We start from the raw sequence: 18662 nt of genomic DNA, 5'->3' as shown, positions 1-18662 counted from the left end.
ATGGTGATGGTGCAGCTGCACAGATGCATTAGATGGTCACAACATATGATTGCAACTGTGAAACCGAGCGGAGCGGGTCGCAAGCCCGTCGTAGATGGGTGAGGTTACTCGTAATATCAAGTGTGAGCTATGGAAGGTGGGTGTGAGCTCAAGTGTGAGCAATCCTAGAAATGACAAACGTGTGTACGTGGAGCTGATTAATATGGATGGGTTGCTATGTGGCTCAAGAGAGAAAAGTGAGACTGAAATGTGGTGTGGTCACTGAGAGACTACTCATCTAACATCTTTTACTTCATCTTCTTCTTGTGGCTTGTCCAATCACAGTCTTTTTTTATGCAGAGAAAGTACTTCTACTTCTTCACAAAGCAACCGTGTAGGCATTTCTGCTTCTACTTTTCAAAACTTCCATCTTCATCTTCTTCCTCCTGCTTCTCTTCTACAACCCGCCATAGCTTCCTCGCCCACATTCCCATCCTCCTTGCTCGCAATCTCTCAGTCCTCCCATCCCAGCTCCAGCCACAGCAGCAATGGCTTCTTCTTCCTGAGTTCCTCCGCCGCTCTCCTCGCCTCCCTCTTCCTCTCATCATCCCCTCCTTCCATCGCCCCTGCTCCTCCTCCTTCCTCCTCTCCCATGGGCGCCCCCGTCGTCTCCAAGAGTGGCCGCATTATCCCCAAACTCAAGATTTTCGTTGGCTATGACCCCCGTGAAGATCTCGCCTATGAAGTCTGCCGACACTCCCTCCTCAAACACTCGACCCTTCCCCTCGACATCATCCCCATCAAGCAGGCGGAGCTCCGCCGGAACGGGATTTACTGCCGCGAGAAGGATCCCACCGAAAGCACAGAGTTTTCCTTCACTAGGTTTCTTACTCCTTACCTTGCTGGCTTCGATGGCTGGGCGATGTTTATAGACTGCGATTTCTTGTACACCGCCGACATCAGGGAGCTCGTTGAGCTCGTGGACGACCGCTATGCCATCATGTGTGTTCAGCATGATTACACTCCCAAAACTGCGACGAAGATGGACGGTGTTGCGCAGACTACTTACCCGCGCAAGAATTGGTCTTCAATGGTGCTCTACAACTGCTCCCATCCAAAGAACAGAGTGCTCACTCCTGCTGTCGTGAACTCTCAGTCGGGGGCATTCCTTCACCGATTCATGTGGCTGGACGACAAAGACATCGGAGCGATTTCCTATACGTGGAACTTCCTCGTAGGCCACAACGAGCTCCCAAAGGGATCCAAAGAGGCGCTACCGAAGGCGATACATTACACCTCAGGAGGTCCATGGTTTGAGGCGTGGCAAAGCTGCGAGTTTGCGGATGTGTGGTTTCGGGAGGAAGACGAGTACAAGAGGTCGCACATGATTCAGAAGGTGATTCAGGACGAGCTAATCAATCTACTAGACACGCGACTGGGGGAGATGGCGACTCAACTGGAGGAAAGAGTAGCAGAGATGGAGAGCAGACTGAAGGAAGTGGCAGCGCTGCAGAGGCTACTGCTCTTTTATCTGCAGGAAAGGATGCTCCCGGGAGTTGGGAATGGGAATGGGAAGGGTGCTACAATCAAGACGGAAGAGCTGACGCAGTTGGAGGAGAAATTTGCTCGTGCAAGGGTGTATGGGAAGGATTGAAGCTGGCGATGGAGGTGCAACAGCATTTCTGAGCAGGTTTTGGAAGATCGAACATCAAGATTTGAGCTTGAGCTTGTAGATCTGAGCTGTCGTTAGCAATGCTGGCTTGTTATCTGTTGGAGTTTCTCTTTCCTTGCAGCAGCCATAGCCACAGTTGCTTCATCTTCATCTTCATCTTTTCTTCTCAATTGTTTTATGGCCACAGTCTCTCTTTCTCTGCAGCAGCCATAGCCACAGGTGATCATTCATCATCTTCATCTTCATTGTAGCTGGTGATGGAGGTGCAACAGCATTTCTCAGCTGGTTCTCGAAGATCGAACAACAAGATTTGAGCTTGAGCTTGTAGATCTGAGCTCTCGTTAGTATTGCTGGCTTGTGTCTGTTGGAGCCTCTCTTCCCCTGCAACAGCCATAGCTACAGGTCATCTTCATCTTCTTCTTCCTTATTCTTCTTTTCTTCTCAAATCTTTTCTCGCCGGGAGTTTCTCTTTCCTTGCTGCAACAGCCATGGCCCCCGTTGATTATTCATCTTTATCATCATCTTCTTCTGCTTCTCCTCCTTGTTCTTCTCAATTCTTTTCTGGCCATGGTTTCTTGGCTTCCAAGCTCAGCATGAACCTTTCTTTACGTTTCTGGCCAGATCTTCCCATCATCCTCTTTGCATTACGTTCTGTGGAATTCTTGCCCTGAAATCCTGATCTCTTTCTCCACTTCTTTCCGTGGCTGCTTGATCTCCTCTCTACTTAGGCGCATCTCTCCAACCTTTCATCTCTTCTTGTTGTTCCGTAATTTTTGTCCTAATAATCCCCGTTTGATTATTTAATCAGCTTCTCTTCAAAAGCAGCGGTTTAAACGCCACATTTTGTATACAATGTAAGGTTGCGTAATACGGTATAAGATAGCGCAATTTACCGAAATTTTGTTGTTCAAAGCTCATGCTCCACTCAAATCTCATTTCACTATTTGTCGTATTCATGTTTCTGTACACGTCTGTTTTCTCCGTAGGTGGGGATGATGAGCAGTTTGAAATGATCTCGAATTTGCGAGGTGGTGACAACTGTCGAATCTAGTGCTTTTGCTTAGTACATCCACTTAAATGCCATTACATTTGTTTTAAAATTGAGCTTCCTATTTGTTTTGGCCCATGGAATTAACCTAAGTTTTTGCATGGGCTAATTCTTTTAATGCATCTTTCTTACTATATATTAAGGAGGGAGAGGCATACCAAGCCAATGTGGCAGGATTGTGGAGGGTCAGGAAGAGAGGAGGAAGGTTCGAAGGAGGCTCGGAGTGTGGAGCTTCAAATGGAGTGAAGGGAGAGTTTTGATCCACATGGCAAAACTGTGGTGCAACAGCAAATGTTGCATATTTGATGTTGGCACGTGACATGTGGTGGCATTGTAGCGATGGAGGCATGCGCGACACAATCAATGAGGGGATTGTTTGCCACGTAGCTCAAGGGTAGCACATGGCAGTGATGGAGAGCCACATGGCATGGGGAGATGGGCTAGAAAGGTGACATGGTGGTGTGGTGCAGAGATAGAGAAGTGTGGAAAAGCGCATGAGTGCCATGTTGCTCGGGCAGAGGAGCATGGACCAAACGGCACTATGTAGCAATAGAGAGATGGGGGGAGAGGGGGAGACAGTGAAAGAGAGAGAGAGAGAGAGAGAGAGGGGGGGGGGGATAGAAGAGAGGTTGGGGGGAGAGAGGAGGTGGCGGGGGGGGGGAAGAGACTGAGAAGGGGGGAGAGAGAAAGAGGGGGGGTAGAGAGAGAAAGAGAGAAGTAGTGAACGAGAAAGAGAGTGAAGTAAAGAGAGGACAGAGGGAGAGGTAGGGGGGGAGGGGGAGAGAGAGAGAGGGGTGAGAGAAGTAGAGAGAGAGGGGGAAAGGTATAGAGAGAGATTATAAACTATTTATTTATACGAACAAAAATAAGTAGATTTATATCTAAATATATATATTTTTAATATATATATATATATATTACATATATAGACAAACAAATATATATACATATGTATTTATATGTTTAGATTTATTTGGAGAGAGACAAAGAGAGATTCACAAAAGAAGTATTTAAGAGTCGGGTTACTACCGTGGGAAAAACTGTTGTTAGGATCATCTCAACAAACTACACGAGCAAGGATCAACTCTTGGATCTCAAACATCACATATAGATTTTGGTGTAAGTGAGTATGCTCTAGATAAGGGGGTTTGTCCTTCTCTCTTTAAAATCAAATAGGCCTTTTCACCATCATAATTGTGAACAAAATGTAATTGCTCTATTACTCAAAGAATTGGATCATACATGCACCATTACATGAGATAAACTAGGTTATGGATGATGTGGTTTTAAAAACTTACTGAGTTCCATAAAGTTTGGGTTGTAATTTGTGATTCCAGGCAAAAATTTTGTGACGTTTCCTACAAAATGTATAAACATATTTGTTTAAATTTTTTGTTTATTTTGACATGCATTTTAATAATAGTTTCACGTAATTATTGTTCAAAATCATGCCCTTACTTTCTCTATCCACGGGCACATGCAACATCCCAAGCAATATTCGCAAGGGTTTTACGTAGGTGGTGGACGTCATAGAGAACACGATAATAGATTCATGATGGGCAACAAGTGAGGAGATTGGAAATATGGTAGATTTTGCCAAGTATAGCATGAAGAGCCAATGGAGATGGGATTGGCAATCTTTATAGGCCTCCTTTATCTTTCAACTAATATTACATGTGTCATAGCCCCTATTGACGAACCTAAAGTCCCTACAACAACGTCATGTTCATGAGTAGGCTATGGGACGGCACCCTCAGAGCCCTCTCCAAGGTAATTTTTAATGTGGCCATCAATCTTATGTGTTAACTCCGACACGAATGAATGAAAGAGATACTATCTACATGAATGGCTTCTCCAAGAGAGTATCAGTGAGAGGTTCAGCCCTCAACCTCAACCTCTCCATTTGCCAATGGAGATGGGATTAAAAATCTTTATAGGCCTTCTTTATCCTTTTGTCATGACTACCATTGAAGAACTTGAATTCTTCTCTTCCATCCATTTATGTTAGAGACATCAACACAAAAAACTAATGGAAACTTAAATAATGTCATTGAAGAGGTCTTGAGGGTGTAGACCCATGCGAGACCCAGAGCTTGCTGATCGACTTGTTGTAGGGGAAAAGCCATAAGAGTCTATCAAAGACTTGCAAGACAAAGAAATGATAGTACCTGCACGAATGGCTTCACCAAGAGTGTATGAGCAAGGTTTTGCCTCAACCTTGACCTCTGTGCTATTATCTTCTACAAGATCCTTGACTTTGTTGATTCCAAGTCTTAGATTTGCAGCCTCAATCTTAGCCATGAATGGTCCCCTTAACCAAGTGGTGCCAACCTTGAGAGGTCTCAAGATGATGTTCAACACCACAAATTGCCAAAGAAGTATCGAATCATACGGATGTCAACTGAAAGGATTGGAGATAATAAGTTTGTACTACATGGAAGAGCATTTGTAATAGGGAAGTGAGGATCATGCCCTTCTTTTAAAAAAAGTAAAATCGTCAACTAAACCACACCCACACCCTATGAAAAGAAATTATAGTTAGCAAAGTCGAACTATTTTATTTTATTTTATTTCTTAAATGCCTTGTAGCATGATCTGCAAACACAAATTACAAATAAAGCTCATCGTGCCCCAATTCCATGTGAATGGAGAATCAAATCACTTCATTGACACATCAATTTATGCAAGTTTATGCAAGATTTACATAGCTAAAAATTTCAAGGGATTTTGCTACCCAATACATGATGGGTTGTGGTAGATTATAAATCTTTCCCTTGACTTCTTTTGAATTGTGTAGTGGATTTGTTGTATGTTGTGTGGCTACATCAGCAATAATGCATTTCTAATTGCATCATGTAGGGTGAAGAAGATAGAAGAGAGAAGCTGTAGCTTTTGGTCCTAGAATTGGCGGGGCTACCTAATGTTTTTGTGCAAACTCCATCAAATGGTGGCATGCAACCTTTGAAAGGGTAGCATGAAAAATGGGTGCATTCAAGTAAGCTATGTAGCTACACCATCCTATTGAGTGTATAGCTTGCGTCCTCTACAAAAGTAGAATTTTCATTTATTGTCAACCTTTTCCTGACATTCTTGGCTAGGAAAAGTTTTGATGATGATTGTGTGCATAGGTGGAGGACGGCGTTGAGAGCTATAGCGGGTTCCTTCGAGGGAATTGTCAATATTTTCACCAATAGCCAGAGCTCACCATCTATCAACCTGCACTTTCACGTGTAAATATTAACCTGTAGGTTGTAGCCATTGGCACACCAAGCATGATGAATTGAAAAAGTATGTCCATTGGATTCATCACCATGAAAGATATGGAATGTGTCTTCATTATGCAAAGCTAGCTACAGGTGCACCCGCGAGTCAATTCCTGCACCTCCAGGGGAGGGCAACTTTAGCTAGAGGGGATGCCTAAGAGAGACACACACTAACACATGTGTACATAGAGAGACAAAGACATTGATGGGGATGATGATAGATACATAAGGGTAAGGAGGGGGAGGGAGAGCTTGCAAGGTGGTGGCTATAGTAGAGGAGGAGTAGACAATGAGAGTGATGATGATGATGTCATAGGGGTTAGACGAAGGGGCAAGGGTAGGGGAAGAAGGGGAAGAAACACAAGAGAGTGAAAGGATGATGGAAGGGAAAGGCCACAGAAAAGGAAAAGGAAGTTGTGAGATGTGAGGAAACCATCTTCTTAGCTACCTCTTCCCTATTGCTATGCTCTTTGCATGGAATTTGTGGCTCCATGACTGAGAGCAAACGATTAGTCTAGGTAATGCACAATACCTTCACCACTTAGCTTCAATTCATGCATGAACATGTGTGGTTCACCACTAAATGTATGACAAGCATGGATCTATGACATAGTGATGGGAATTGATATAATGCCCAAGTGGTATTCCCTTTTGCTCTCCCACTATGTTCCAACTGAATGCTTTGGATTTGTATGCTTGGATGTCGTGGTAAGGCATCCAGCTAAATGCCCAAACATTCAGTTGCACACACACACACATATGTCGGATAGCTATTGCCCAAATCACTCAATAGAATCACAAGAAGAAAGCGAGGAAGCCTTTGGCTTTTATGTGTGAATGCAGGAGCAAGGTCTGTTGCCAAGTAGCTTTACCTTTGTTGCCATCTTGAAAGCATGTGGCAACACAAATTTGGATACCATTCTCAAATTAGCAAGGTTGCTTTTTCATGACTTTAAAATTAATAAAAGTTTGAAGTTGAAAGTTTTCTAGCTCTCTCTCAAGTAAATGCGTATAATGTATATTTTCCTAGCTTTTTTGTGGTAAAATTAGGGTCACATATGATTCAACCCCAAGGGTTGAACCATACTCCAATCATACTTTCGTACCCTTATGATGTATGCGTATGGTAATGTATGGGAAAAACTATGGGTAATAAGGCTCCATCATATGCCAAGAAGCTGGAAAGAAGAATCAAGAGTAATTTTTCACAGTTGGACAATAAAGATGCTCATAAGCTGTTGCATGTAGAAGGGGTGAGAGGGGTGAGAGAGGTCGAGAGGAAGCCATGGTTTGAGGTAGGAAAGGGGCTTCCCATAGTTTGTAAGCTTAAGCTTCACGACCTTAAACTAGAGTTGACATGTCTGATAGTGCATCAAATGTAGTGGCATCAGTGGAAAAGCAAGAGAACATCTCAAAGAGCAATAATGAAAATAAGAATAAGCTAACGAAACAAGATCAAACTTTGTAGTATTCGAAGGGAAAGGATAAAGCGATGAGAGATATGCTTTCCCACTGTGCTCAGGCACCGAACAATGGGTTGTATGAAGAAGTTTGGAAGACGATTGGCTGAAAAGGAGAAGTGGTACATGAGGAGTCATCTAAGAAGACATCCTTGCCTTTTGAGTTAGGGCAAAATCAAGTGGCACAAGTGGAAAAGGGTAACACCTCTACTTCTAAGTGCGAGAAGAGTCTCGAGAAAGAGATTCAATGTCAACAAACTAATCCCTTGGATACTCGCTCGATTGGCACTATGAAGGAAGGCCTACTAGAGTGGTGTTTGTCACTATATAGATGGCTTTGCATTCAAACTACTGAGTGTCTATGCTCTAAATGTTTCTAGTAATAGGAGGGAGTGTTGGTTACTTTTGAGTTCCTAGTTGTTTGGATCTTGCTGGATACAGGGAGGAGATTGGAACTTGTAGATAGGTCTTGCTTGAGTCATTCCTTGGCTAGGTTGGAGAAAGATTTATGGGATCAACTCTGCTTAAATCATGGGCTTTTGGATTGTGTCGAACTTGAGCCTAGTGGTCTGGAAGGATTGTGAGCCGAACTTGAGCCTAGTGGTCTGGAAGGATTCCCTTTGTCTAATCGACGCAAAGGGAAGCCGGGAGGATTGATGGATTCTATCTATTGGATGAAGGTTAGTGGTGTTATGCCCCTATGAAGGAAGTCTTGCTTATCAGATCATCTTCCTTTGTTTTTGAAATTTGGTGTGCCTATTCAGGTTGCCTATTCCCTTGATGTACCATTTAAGCTAGATAATAAGTTGCTGAATAATGAAAAGTTCTACTGTTTAATAATAAATTCATGGTCCCAGGCTCTTCGCTCTCAATCGAAGGAGCCATGCCAACAGTGGGATGTTTGTATCGAAGTAGTGGAAAAGGCTACCAGGAATGGTAGGAAACAAGCTAAGTTGAAGATGATTAAGATGGTGGATTTGGTTTATATTTGGGTGGCATTAACGTCGGTTTTGGAACTATTGCCTAATCATCAGATTTGTGCCACTTTGCTCTTTGAAGTGGAGAGTGCTATTTTGTCAAGGTGGAAGAGGTAGAAAAAGCTAGGATCAATTCTTTTTGTCTAGAGTATGAAGAGGAAGTTTGTTAAAGAAAAGATTGATAGAGTACCTGATGACAAATGGGAGATAGTTACTGATTATTACCACATTACGGAGGTGTTCAAAACCCAGCTGAGTGTCATTGCTGGGATGCATGCCAATCAAGATCAAGACTTAATATGGATCCCCTCCCACCGTGGGTTGGTGATTTAGCAGTAAGCTAAATCAAGCGAGGGGAGATTGTGAGATATTTGGATGTGCCAATCGGATTAGAGGTAACTATGAAACAAAGTTTTGATTGGTTCTTTGACAAGATTAAAGCAAAGTTTAAGGCTTAAAGTGGGTTATGCCTAGAATGGAATGCTAGACTTCTACTTCTAAAGCATGCTCTTGATGCTACAATGATGTATGTGGACACTATCTAGAATTTTGGAAAATCCCATTGGATGCAAGTTGTGTTTACTCAGGTCCTTTCTATTTTTTATCCCTCTATTATTTAATTTAGTTATCCCTAAACCACCCCATGTGACTCACTAACTGTATCCCGCCCAAAAAACCCCCCCTCAACTTTTAAACTCCCCATTCTCCTATTATTAAATATAACCCCCTCCCTATGTTTTTCACCGACCCTCGTTCTATTTGCATGCCTTTTTTTGCATGTTTTCCCAAAAACCTAGCCTCCCTAGCTCTATGGCTCCTTGATTGACCGACCCTCCTACCTATTTAATGATTGCTTCCCCTTCTATCCTACCCACCTCTTATACTAAGCTCTGTCCCATGTGGTTCTGCCTACAGATACAGCCCCGTGCGACCCTACATATAGAACTACCCACAACCCTCGCTCACATCTCTTAGTACCTATAGTTTGAACTATACCCTTCTGACTCTGTTTTTGGCTTTCTGCAAGCCACCTCCTTTGGTCTCCACACCACGGTACTACCTCTGCCAATGGCCGTGACGGCCCCATCATGCATGCGTAGATGTGTGTTGCTTGGAAAATATGTGTGCAGAAACTGACATGGAAAGGTCGAGTAGTGTTAAGGGCGGATGCCAGCCTTTTTGAAGGCATTTGGTGGGGGAAAGTTGTGTCAGTTATGGACATGCTACTTGCAAGATTAAATCTACACTACCAAAAGTATTAGTAAGAAAGGTTTAAACTACTGGTATCAGGTGTGGGATCCCAGGAGAGGTGACTGACTCTCAATGAAATTTTTATTGACTGCACAAGAGGCAACTTAAATCCAAACTGTCACGAGTTACTAGTCTCTTGGCCAGCTAACTGTGCTGAGTCCCAACTTTGGAGAACTCGATTGAAGGATATTATCGTAAGAACCTTCTGTCAGAATCTCTTGGAGGTATCACCCCTATCCTTGGGTCTTACTTATAAAGTGGGGGCTGCGCTGCTCTCGGTCTTGATGGAGGGCTAGATAATAGAGAATATGGAAAGAGTGTGGAATGGTGAAATCTAGCTTTTTCATATGGAAGCTAATCCACTAGCAGTTGCCTTTGGGGCTAAATTGGCTCGCCATATGCCAGCAAATCATTTGTGCAAGCTTTGTGGCAAGGTTGCAAAAGTAGTAAATCATGTGTTTTGAGGTTGTCCTATACAAGGAATGCATAGAGCAACAAGCTGGAGTCTGCTACACAAAGGAGTGGCATTATGGCCAGTTTCCATCTGGGTTCGAGTTGGAAGCGATTTTGCTAGGAGATGACTATGGCTTTACTTCTACACTAAAGTCCTACTGGCCTTACCTTCATGCTGTGCTTTTGAATGCTAGACAACCAGTGAGAAATCGATGTATTTTCACAGGTAATGGGTGGTGGGGTATAAAGAGGCTATCATCATCTGAAGGTGGTCTAAGCAATGCTAGACTCATCATTGAAAAATGGGTTTCCCTAGTGGGTGATTGCTTGTTGGAAATTTCTAAGGTGTTGTGATGTTTAGGGTACTTTCCCCTATTTTCTCTAGCTATTTAAGTTTACCATAGGTGTCGTTTACCATTTAAGTTGGCCATTTTTTATTTAGAGGGCTGTTTGAACTGACCCCCCCTTCTTAATTAAAGCCGACCCGTTTATTAAAGAAAAAAAACTTTAAGGCTTACAAGTCGAAAAGATTCCATCCTCTAACTTTTTAAAAAAACTTTAAGGAGTACAAGTCGAAAAGATTCCATCGCCCAGCTCTTAAATATGATCCTTAAAGATGCTTCTAGACCACCCACTCTTGAGACCACCCCCCTAACTCTTTAATGCCCCCAAGATCAAAAGAATCTCATCTATACAGCACATAATACACCAAATCTAGTTCAAGGGACATGCATTATCCCTATGAAGATTGGTGAAAGATGTACTCTATGTTCCAAAACTCAACAAGAACCTCTTGTCAGTAGGTCAAATGGCACAACACAACTACCAAGTCATCTTCAATGGAGATGAATGCACTATCAGAGACAAATCCAGAGGATTTCAGATAGTAGGAAAAGGAGTTAAGGAAGGGCACTTATTCAGAATGCTAGCTACAGTACCAAATTTCCATGCCATGTTAGCTCAACCGCAACAGATGCCACTATCCACAAAATGGCACAAGAGATATGAACATCTCAATTTTAAAAGCTTGATAGAGCTCAAGATTTAAAACATGGCAATTGGGATTCCTAAGCTACAGTTTCTTTGAAAAGTTTGCAAAGCATGTTGCTTCAGAAAACAAAAGCGAACCAACTTTGGCAAAAGCACCTCTTGAGCATGAGGTATTCTTGATTTGATTCATACAGATGTAGGGGGTTATGCCTAGACCTGTAGCATCAATGGTTTACTTTACTACTTGACTTTCATTGATGACTACGGCAGATATTATTGGTTCTACTTTCTGAACTCCTCCCCTTCCCCTTCATCCATTAGTTTAATCATGGCCTTGCCCTCTTTCTTCTCACCCCTCCTCTTTTCTCCACAACTAATTAATAGGAAATTTTCATTTCTCAATGTCAGACAGGACATACTTGCTCACTAAAAATTTTGACCTTTTTTAGTGTTCCTTGGACTTTTAGATTATTCCAAAAATATTCATTCTTTTGAGCCAAGCCCTTGTCATCTTTTTGTATTGCAATCGTGTTGGTTTTTAAGAATCCAATGAGGAGCATGACTAATATTTCAGCCCTTATAAGATACTATACAATAAAATAAGAAAGTATTTAAGTATCCTATATGTAGGTAGAACTTTGACAGCACTTGAGAGATGTCAATATTGAGCCAAAATAATGGGCTAAAAGCAAAGAACCTAAGGTTCTACCGCTAGTCTTCCACAAAGACACTGAAATGATCACTATCCATGTTATTCTTGTCAGTGTCTAAATCCAAAATCATAAGTTTCAGTTAGGAACCATTGATTTTTTTGAAACATCACCCAAACTAGTGGACCGATTTAAGCAATGCCCAAATCTCAGATTGTCAAAATGTCGAGAAGGTGTTGTTGGAATAAGCCAACCAATGAAATGATTCCAAAAGATGCAAACACAAGTGAATACAATGCTTAGAACATGCAAACTTGGAACTTGGAACTTGGAACAAGCAAATCAATAACTTAGAATATGAAAATATGGTAGAGGTGAGGTCTGAACATGTGCAACAGGTGGATCTAAAACAAGAGAATTTGGAGCATATCTTGACTATGAACTAGTTCTTCCATTAAGCCACCCCATTCTATTGGGATGCCTGACCTTGGGCTACCTGTAGTATGTATATAAACTCTGTCAATATAAAGTCTTTGTCTTTGTCAGTCTGGAAATTCTTCAGTATCAAGCCCATCTTAAGTTCTATCTTTGCCTTCTAGTTGCCCGAAGGCCAAAGACTTCTTTGATAGAATGTGAATCCATGTTATTTGAACATAATATCAAAAAGTATACAGGGGCATGGATCCACAGATGGACCAACTCCAATCCTAGTTTGTGGCCACCACCAAATGGTGAGAATGGATCTCAATGTTTCTTGCCTTCACACAAGCTAAGCTTTAACTCATGGCTTCTAATGATTAGTGGGAGCCTCGACCATTGTTTTGAATTGGTACATCACATCCAATACTGAATAATTGACATGGCCAAATATTTCATGCCAATTTTGAGGCATTTGTCATATTTTGGACCTTCAATACATTGATTTGCTAGAGGCCTTCCTTCTCTACCTCATGAGTAATAATTGTGCTATGGCATTAGAACATATGATAATGTCATCTTCATCAAATGCCATGCAAGTTGATTGATGAATGGCACATCTTTGTTTCCTTTCTTCTCTCAAATAATGATGAAGATGCTAACAACCCAAGTTATATGATAGTCTAGCATAGGGAGAAGAAAAGGATTAGGGGAGGCCATGATCCCACCAAGTAGATGTGAAGAGAAGAGCAATCCATTGTTGAAAGGTCATCTTGGGGATCAATATTACATGAGTCAATATATACCAAGGGAAATGAAGAGGCTGGTTTGCGTGGGGTAGATAGGTTTCAGGGAAAATGGCACATCCTTCATACAAGCCTCTTGAAGAAGTTCAAATCATCTTATAAACTATCATCTGATATAAAGGTCTATAACTTTTTGTAGAGACATCATATTAGTAGTCTAATATCATGCAAAGATGCAGCTTGAAACAAGCTTTGCAAAATATGAGTTTCACAGAAAACAAAGAAATGGTTAAAGAGTTATGGATAGTTTATTGGAAGGGGGTTAAAACTATCATACAAATAGACAGTCACACAAAGATACTCATAGCTCTTGCTTACGACCTCTGATGTAGAAATCAATTACACAGAAATATGCTCTTCAAGAGAGCTTTAAGTTAATATAAATTTCGTTGAAATCGAACAATTGAGCACAAAGTTGATAACATTTTACCACTAAGTGGTCAAACTATCATGTAAACTATCCTCCACTCATGCTACTTTTTCTTGAGGAGAATGCTTTCTCAAAGCTCCACCTTGATCAACGATCCAAGTCCCATGGGATTCATCTAGAAACATAGCTTATATCCTCACAATATCTCTAGAAAAGAGTAACACATGTGATTGCAATGAGCATCTAAAGAAAGATGGCTCTTAGGCAAGAAATGGAGCACAAAGAGAGAAGAGAGAGAGATTCAAGAGAAATATAATGAATTGATCTCAAATTTAATGGGAAATGTGACTACAACTCATGGAGCACATATCATAAGAGAAGTAGATATTTCTTAAGGAAGAGTGAAGGAAAAAAAGCTTCAAGGCTACTCATGGAAGAAATATCATATAGGGAGGAAAGTACACTATAAACTCTCTAAAAGAAAACATCTGTAAGAGGGTTGAGAGAAGGCTCGTGGAAGAGGCCTAATAAGGCAGTAGCAGTATGTAGTTGAATGGTGGAAGACTTGTTACAAGGGAGAGGAGGGCTCCTTTTAGAGAGACTTTGTCACCCTCTTTCACCCAGTAACAACTACTATTGATGGATTCTTTTCCCCATCAATTATATAAGCTCATATGTCACCATCCATGTCCTTCTTGGCTAGTCTTGACATGCGTCCCATCACAAGATCCTCATGACTCTTTAAAAATAAGAAAGTTCAAGGGGCTTCTCACATGAAGTCCAAGGACCCTCTCTTTTCCATATGTCCAAATCCTCCATATTCCACATAGGAATTCTAGAAGGATTGCTCTTGATTCCACACTCCTCCATGTGCCTTACAAACACTCGACATGTGATCTCTCTTACATTATTGAGCACACATGGACACGAGACCCACTTCTTTATATGACTCATCTTCCTATTTTCTAAAACCCCCATAATATCTCATAAACAACCCTCACCCCATACCAAGGTATTTATCATTCACCGATGTGATATTTACAATGCTCATCCTCTCAATCCCTTACAATATCTTAGAAATGGAAATCTAGATGATACCCATTAGGCTATCACTTGATCCTCACACTATTATCAAACATGCATAAAACCAATATCAATACCAAATAATAGATATTTTTTATATTTTACATTATTAAATAATAAAGAGGAGGAAAATAAAAATTTTGTAACATGACTATTTTTGGAGCACTTGCTCATCTTCCTCGAAACATGTCATGCTCACCAAAGATATATAACTTGTGTTGGGGAAAGCTTTTGCAATCCACACACTAACAAATTTTATTCTTTCTCAAATCCATGCTAACTACCTCTTAGAGAATCCTTTGATGATGATAAGGATGATGGTGAATAGGGGACAAGTGCACATGTGTAGGTGGTGGTGATGATGGTGTAGCTAATGACTTGCTCCCCAAATGCTTCTCTTTTCTAGAAAAAACACTACTTATTTCACAACATAATCTCAAATCCATAATTCAAATTATAATAACATAGATGACCCGGCATGTAGATATCTTTCTTAATTATCATTTTCATTTAATTATAATTGTTGAGGGGTAGTTTCACCACACTGCTAGGTCATCATCCCGAGATGGACTAAGATAGAATAGAATATTTTGATATGTTATCTTGTGTAATAGTCACTTATAACAGTTAGCAAGTCATGACTTTGGATTGTGTCCCAACAATGATGATGTCAGCGTTGATTGTTATTGGATTGTGGCTATTAGTGCTACATCAAAAGAAACAAAAGTGGTTCAAACCAATATACTATGCAAGTAGGAGTTTGTCCAAACGTGAGAAGAATTATACAGTCACCGAAAGAGAAGCACTTGGAATGGTACATGCATTACACAAGTTTAGGCACTATCTCCTTGGCAACAAGGTTATCTTTCATGTGGACCATTAAGCATTAATACATTTGGTGAATAAACCTCAACTAACTAGAAGACTTGCAAGATGGATGCTTTTGCTATAGAAATTTGATTGTTCAACTGTGCATAGACCTGGAAAGCAGCATGCTATTGTAGATTACTGAGCTAATTGACATCAGGAGGAGATTCGATGGGAATACCAGATCAATTTCCTGATGCAAGAATATTCATGATCCAAATAGATGATCCTCCAAACCGGTATGATAAAATGTTGTTCTTTCTTACTGATGGTCTTATCCCTGAATCTTTGACCAGAGATCAAAGGAAAAAGCTTGTCTAGTAAAGCAAACCCTACTTGGTCATTGCTGGAGTTCTCTATAGGCGGGGGAGTGATCAAGTCATAAGGAGATGAGTACAAAGTCATGAGCAAAAGGCTGTCTTGGCAAAAGCTCATGGAGGATCAATAGGAGGAAACTTCTTAGGTGAAATTACAAAAAGAAAGATAATGCAAGTAGGCCTATGGTGGCCAATAGTGCTATACAATGCTCATAATTATGTAAAATCTTGTTTGACATGCCAAAGAGATGATAATCCATTTAATGATGACAAAATGTCATATCAGCCCATCCTTGCATTGGGACCATTTCAAAAATGGGAGCTATATTTTGTAGGTCCCATATAGCCAGTCCCATATAGCCAGCAGCAAAATACACAGGAAACCAATACATCCTAGGTTCAACTAATTATTGCACAAAGTGGGTAGAGGCAGTGGCCCTCAACAAGGACAACAAAGTAAGAACTGTTGCATGGTTTCTCAACCCCAATATTATGACAAGATTTGGTGTTCCTATTGAGATTGTGTCAAACAAGGGTGTGCACACACTTCATCAACAAGACAATCAGGAAGGTCACAAAACTACATATGATGCTCCACAAGAAATCAACAACTTACTACCCATAAGGGAATGGTCAAGCTGAAAGTACAAACAAAATCATGAAGAAAAAATTTAGGAGGACAGTGCTGACAATCCTACAGATTGAGATCAAAATTTAGATGAAGTCTTATGGATATTGAGAAGAGCCTACAAGGTAGCAATAGGTCTGACACCATTCAAACTAGTTTAAGGTTGTGAAGCTGTAGTTCCAATGCAATTTGTTGCAGGAAGCCAAGAGTGGCTGTGGAACATAGACTTTCCCCAAAAGAATCAATCAATTTTAGACTTCAACAACTATTATGACTGGATGAGGATAGGCTACATAGTTCCTACATTGCTGCATCATTCAAAAAAGTGGATTAATAGAAACATCAAGTTCAAACTCTTCAAAAAAGGTGATCTAGTATTGATGTTCAACACAAGTTTGGGAAAGAGGCTAGGTAAATTCAAACTCAGGTATGATGGCCCATTTAGAATAATGGAGGTATTTGATCAAGGCACTCACGATAGTTGACCTTCATGGCAATGTTTTCGACAAACCAGCCAATGGATTTAAGCAACTGAAGCCCTATGTGGGCTTGATCCATTCGCACCAAAGATAAATTTGGTGAATATACAAGTTTATACTGATATCTATCAAGATGTAAATCTAATCCATGTGATACAAGTACTAGAAGGAAGCACAAATTGCATCCGCCGACAGTTAGCCGACATTTTCAAATAGCAAAAAATTAAAGAAGATTTCCAATCTACTCCAAAATCGTACCAGCATAAGCTTCAACAAAATGAGTAGCAGCATAAGGATGAGCCTCATGACCAAATTCCCCAACCAATACCAATCTGATTCCAAGAGTCAAAGAAGAAATGTAGTTCAACTACAACAAGAAGCAGTACGACAAGCAACAGAACCTCACCCACGACTCTGACACATCCAACAATGAGGAAAGTGAATCAGGAGAGTGGTGGAACAGGTAGAAGGTTAGACAGTCGCTTCGAGAAGGTAGACCAGGCAAAGTATTTCAGCTCGCAACCGCATGGCAAAAAGAAGGCGGACAGCTGTCTGCAACCGTGCATGTTCATATGGACAAGGGAGGAACACCATTAGTGAAAGAGAATAGTCGGAAGCCACAAATCAAGCCATGTGATCATAGTAAGCAGCAGGGAGGAGGAGGTCAATTGAACAACAGCCCAACCACCCCAGCCCAACCACCACATGGAGTCCAACCCACCAATGAGACTACAACCAGGCCCACAATCCATCTATGCTCTACTAACAAAGAGTCCGACCCAAGACTTTACTAAGAAAGAAAAGAAGGAGAGGATCCCCGCCATCATCCAAGAAAACACAAGTAAAAGCTCAATGGTGCATCCGACTATCCAACAAAATGGCATCCAACTTCTCCAAACAGCTCTGACCATAGGCGGAATGACTTCAATATCATCACCCACACCAATGATCGTATGGCATCAAATCAAACTCATGATTAACAAGCACTCTCGCATGACTTGGGCACACACATAGATCAACCTCGCTACTCCCAATTCGCCACCTTGAGCCACATGCAATGTTCAACTGTGTAAGATGCCAACTATAACTCAAAGAAGTACTTCACCTCAGCTCACACAAGGTGATTTGCAGTCCTCGCTGATAGAATACTCGACTCTCAAAGATTCCACACACAGCTACATGGCCCCCAAGTGCTCACTTCCACTCATGCATTCATCGGCTAAAGGTGAAGAAAGCTTGCAATTAGCACTTCTCAATGACACCGAAATTGGTACAAACAACATGGCAAAAAAGAAAGGCTAGAGACCCATGCAAAAAGGCCCATCAAAGAAAGATGTCACAGATCAAGAACTGATTAGATTAATCCTTGACCACCATGAGATGGCATGAGAAACTATGAGACTAGATTCTTGACACTGCAAGAGGCAATCCCTTGAGGGGGGTTTGTTGGGGTAAGTATGATCAAGGGCTTGCTCTATGGTGCATATGTGCATCTAGGGGAGTCACATGTGTGTTTGTGTGTGTGTTGTAAAGGCACATCAAGTGCTATTATATGTCTAGTGTGTGACCTAAGTGATGATGTAAGACAAAGGGAATCCCACTGATGTAGGGATTGATTGCCACTATGTAGGGAAGGTATTCCTTTCTATAAAAGAGAGTCTTCTCTCTCACAATCATAATAGAGATCTACCATATTGCTTTCATTGTGCTCTCACACCTCTTGCAAGATGCATCTATTCTATCCTACGGGATCCTACAAGTACATCATCAGTTTGCTCTTCCAAAGAAGCATGACATGTTTCGTGCATCGCTTCCAGTAATAGACGAATGCTATCAAGACCTAAAATTTGTAGACGTCATCATTATTGATGAAATCTTGATGATGACTTGCCAAATGCTAAACATGGTTGTCATGTGAAACTTGTAATCAAACTCTGCTACAACCATTCAAA

General features: G+C 41.2%; 1 pseudogene; it reads left to right on the top strand.

The window, feature by feature from the left end:
- Window positions 1-366: 366 nt before the first annotated feature.
- LOC147900745 (protein CDI pseudogene) lies at window positions 367-2593 on the top strand (annotated as a pseudogene).
- Window positions 2594-18662: the final 16069 nt, after the last annotated feature.

The sequence above is a fragment of the Dipteris shenzhenensis genome, chromosome 6 (assembly GCF_047967505.1).
Source record: "Dipteris shenzhenensis isolate YYH24624 ecotype China chromosome 6, Dip_SZ_1.0, whole genome shotgun sequence".
Taxonomy (NCBI): Eukaryota; Viridiplantae; Streptophyta; class Polypodiopsida; order Gleicheniales; family Dipteridaceae; genus Dipteris; species Dipteris shenzhenensis.
Note: the sequence above shows the minus strand (reverse complement) of the source record. Positions and strands in the feature narration are given on the sequence as shown.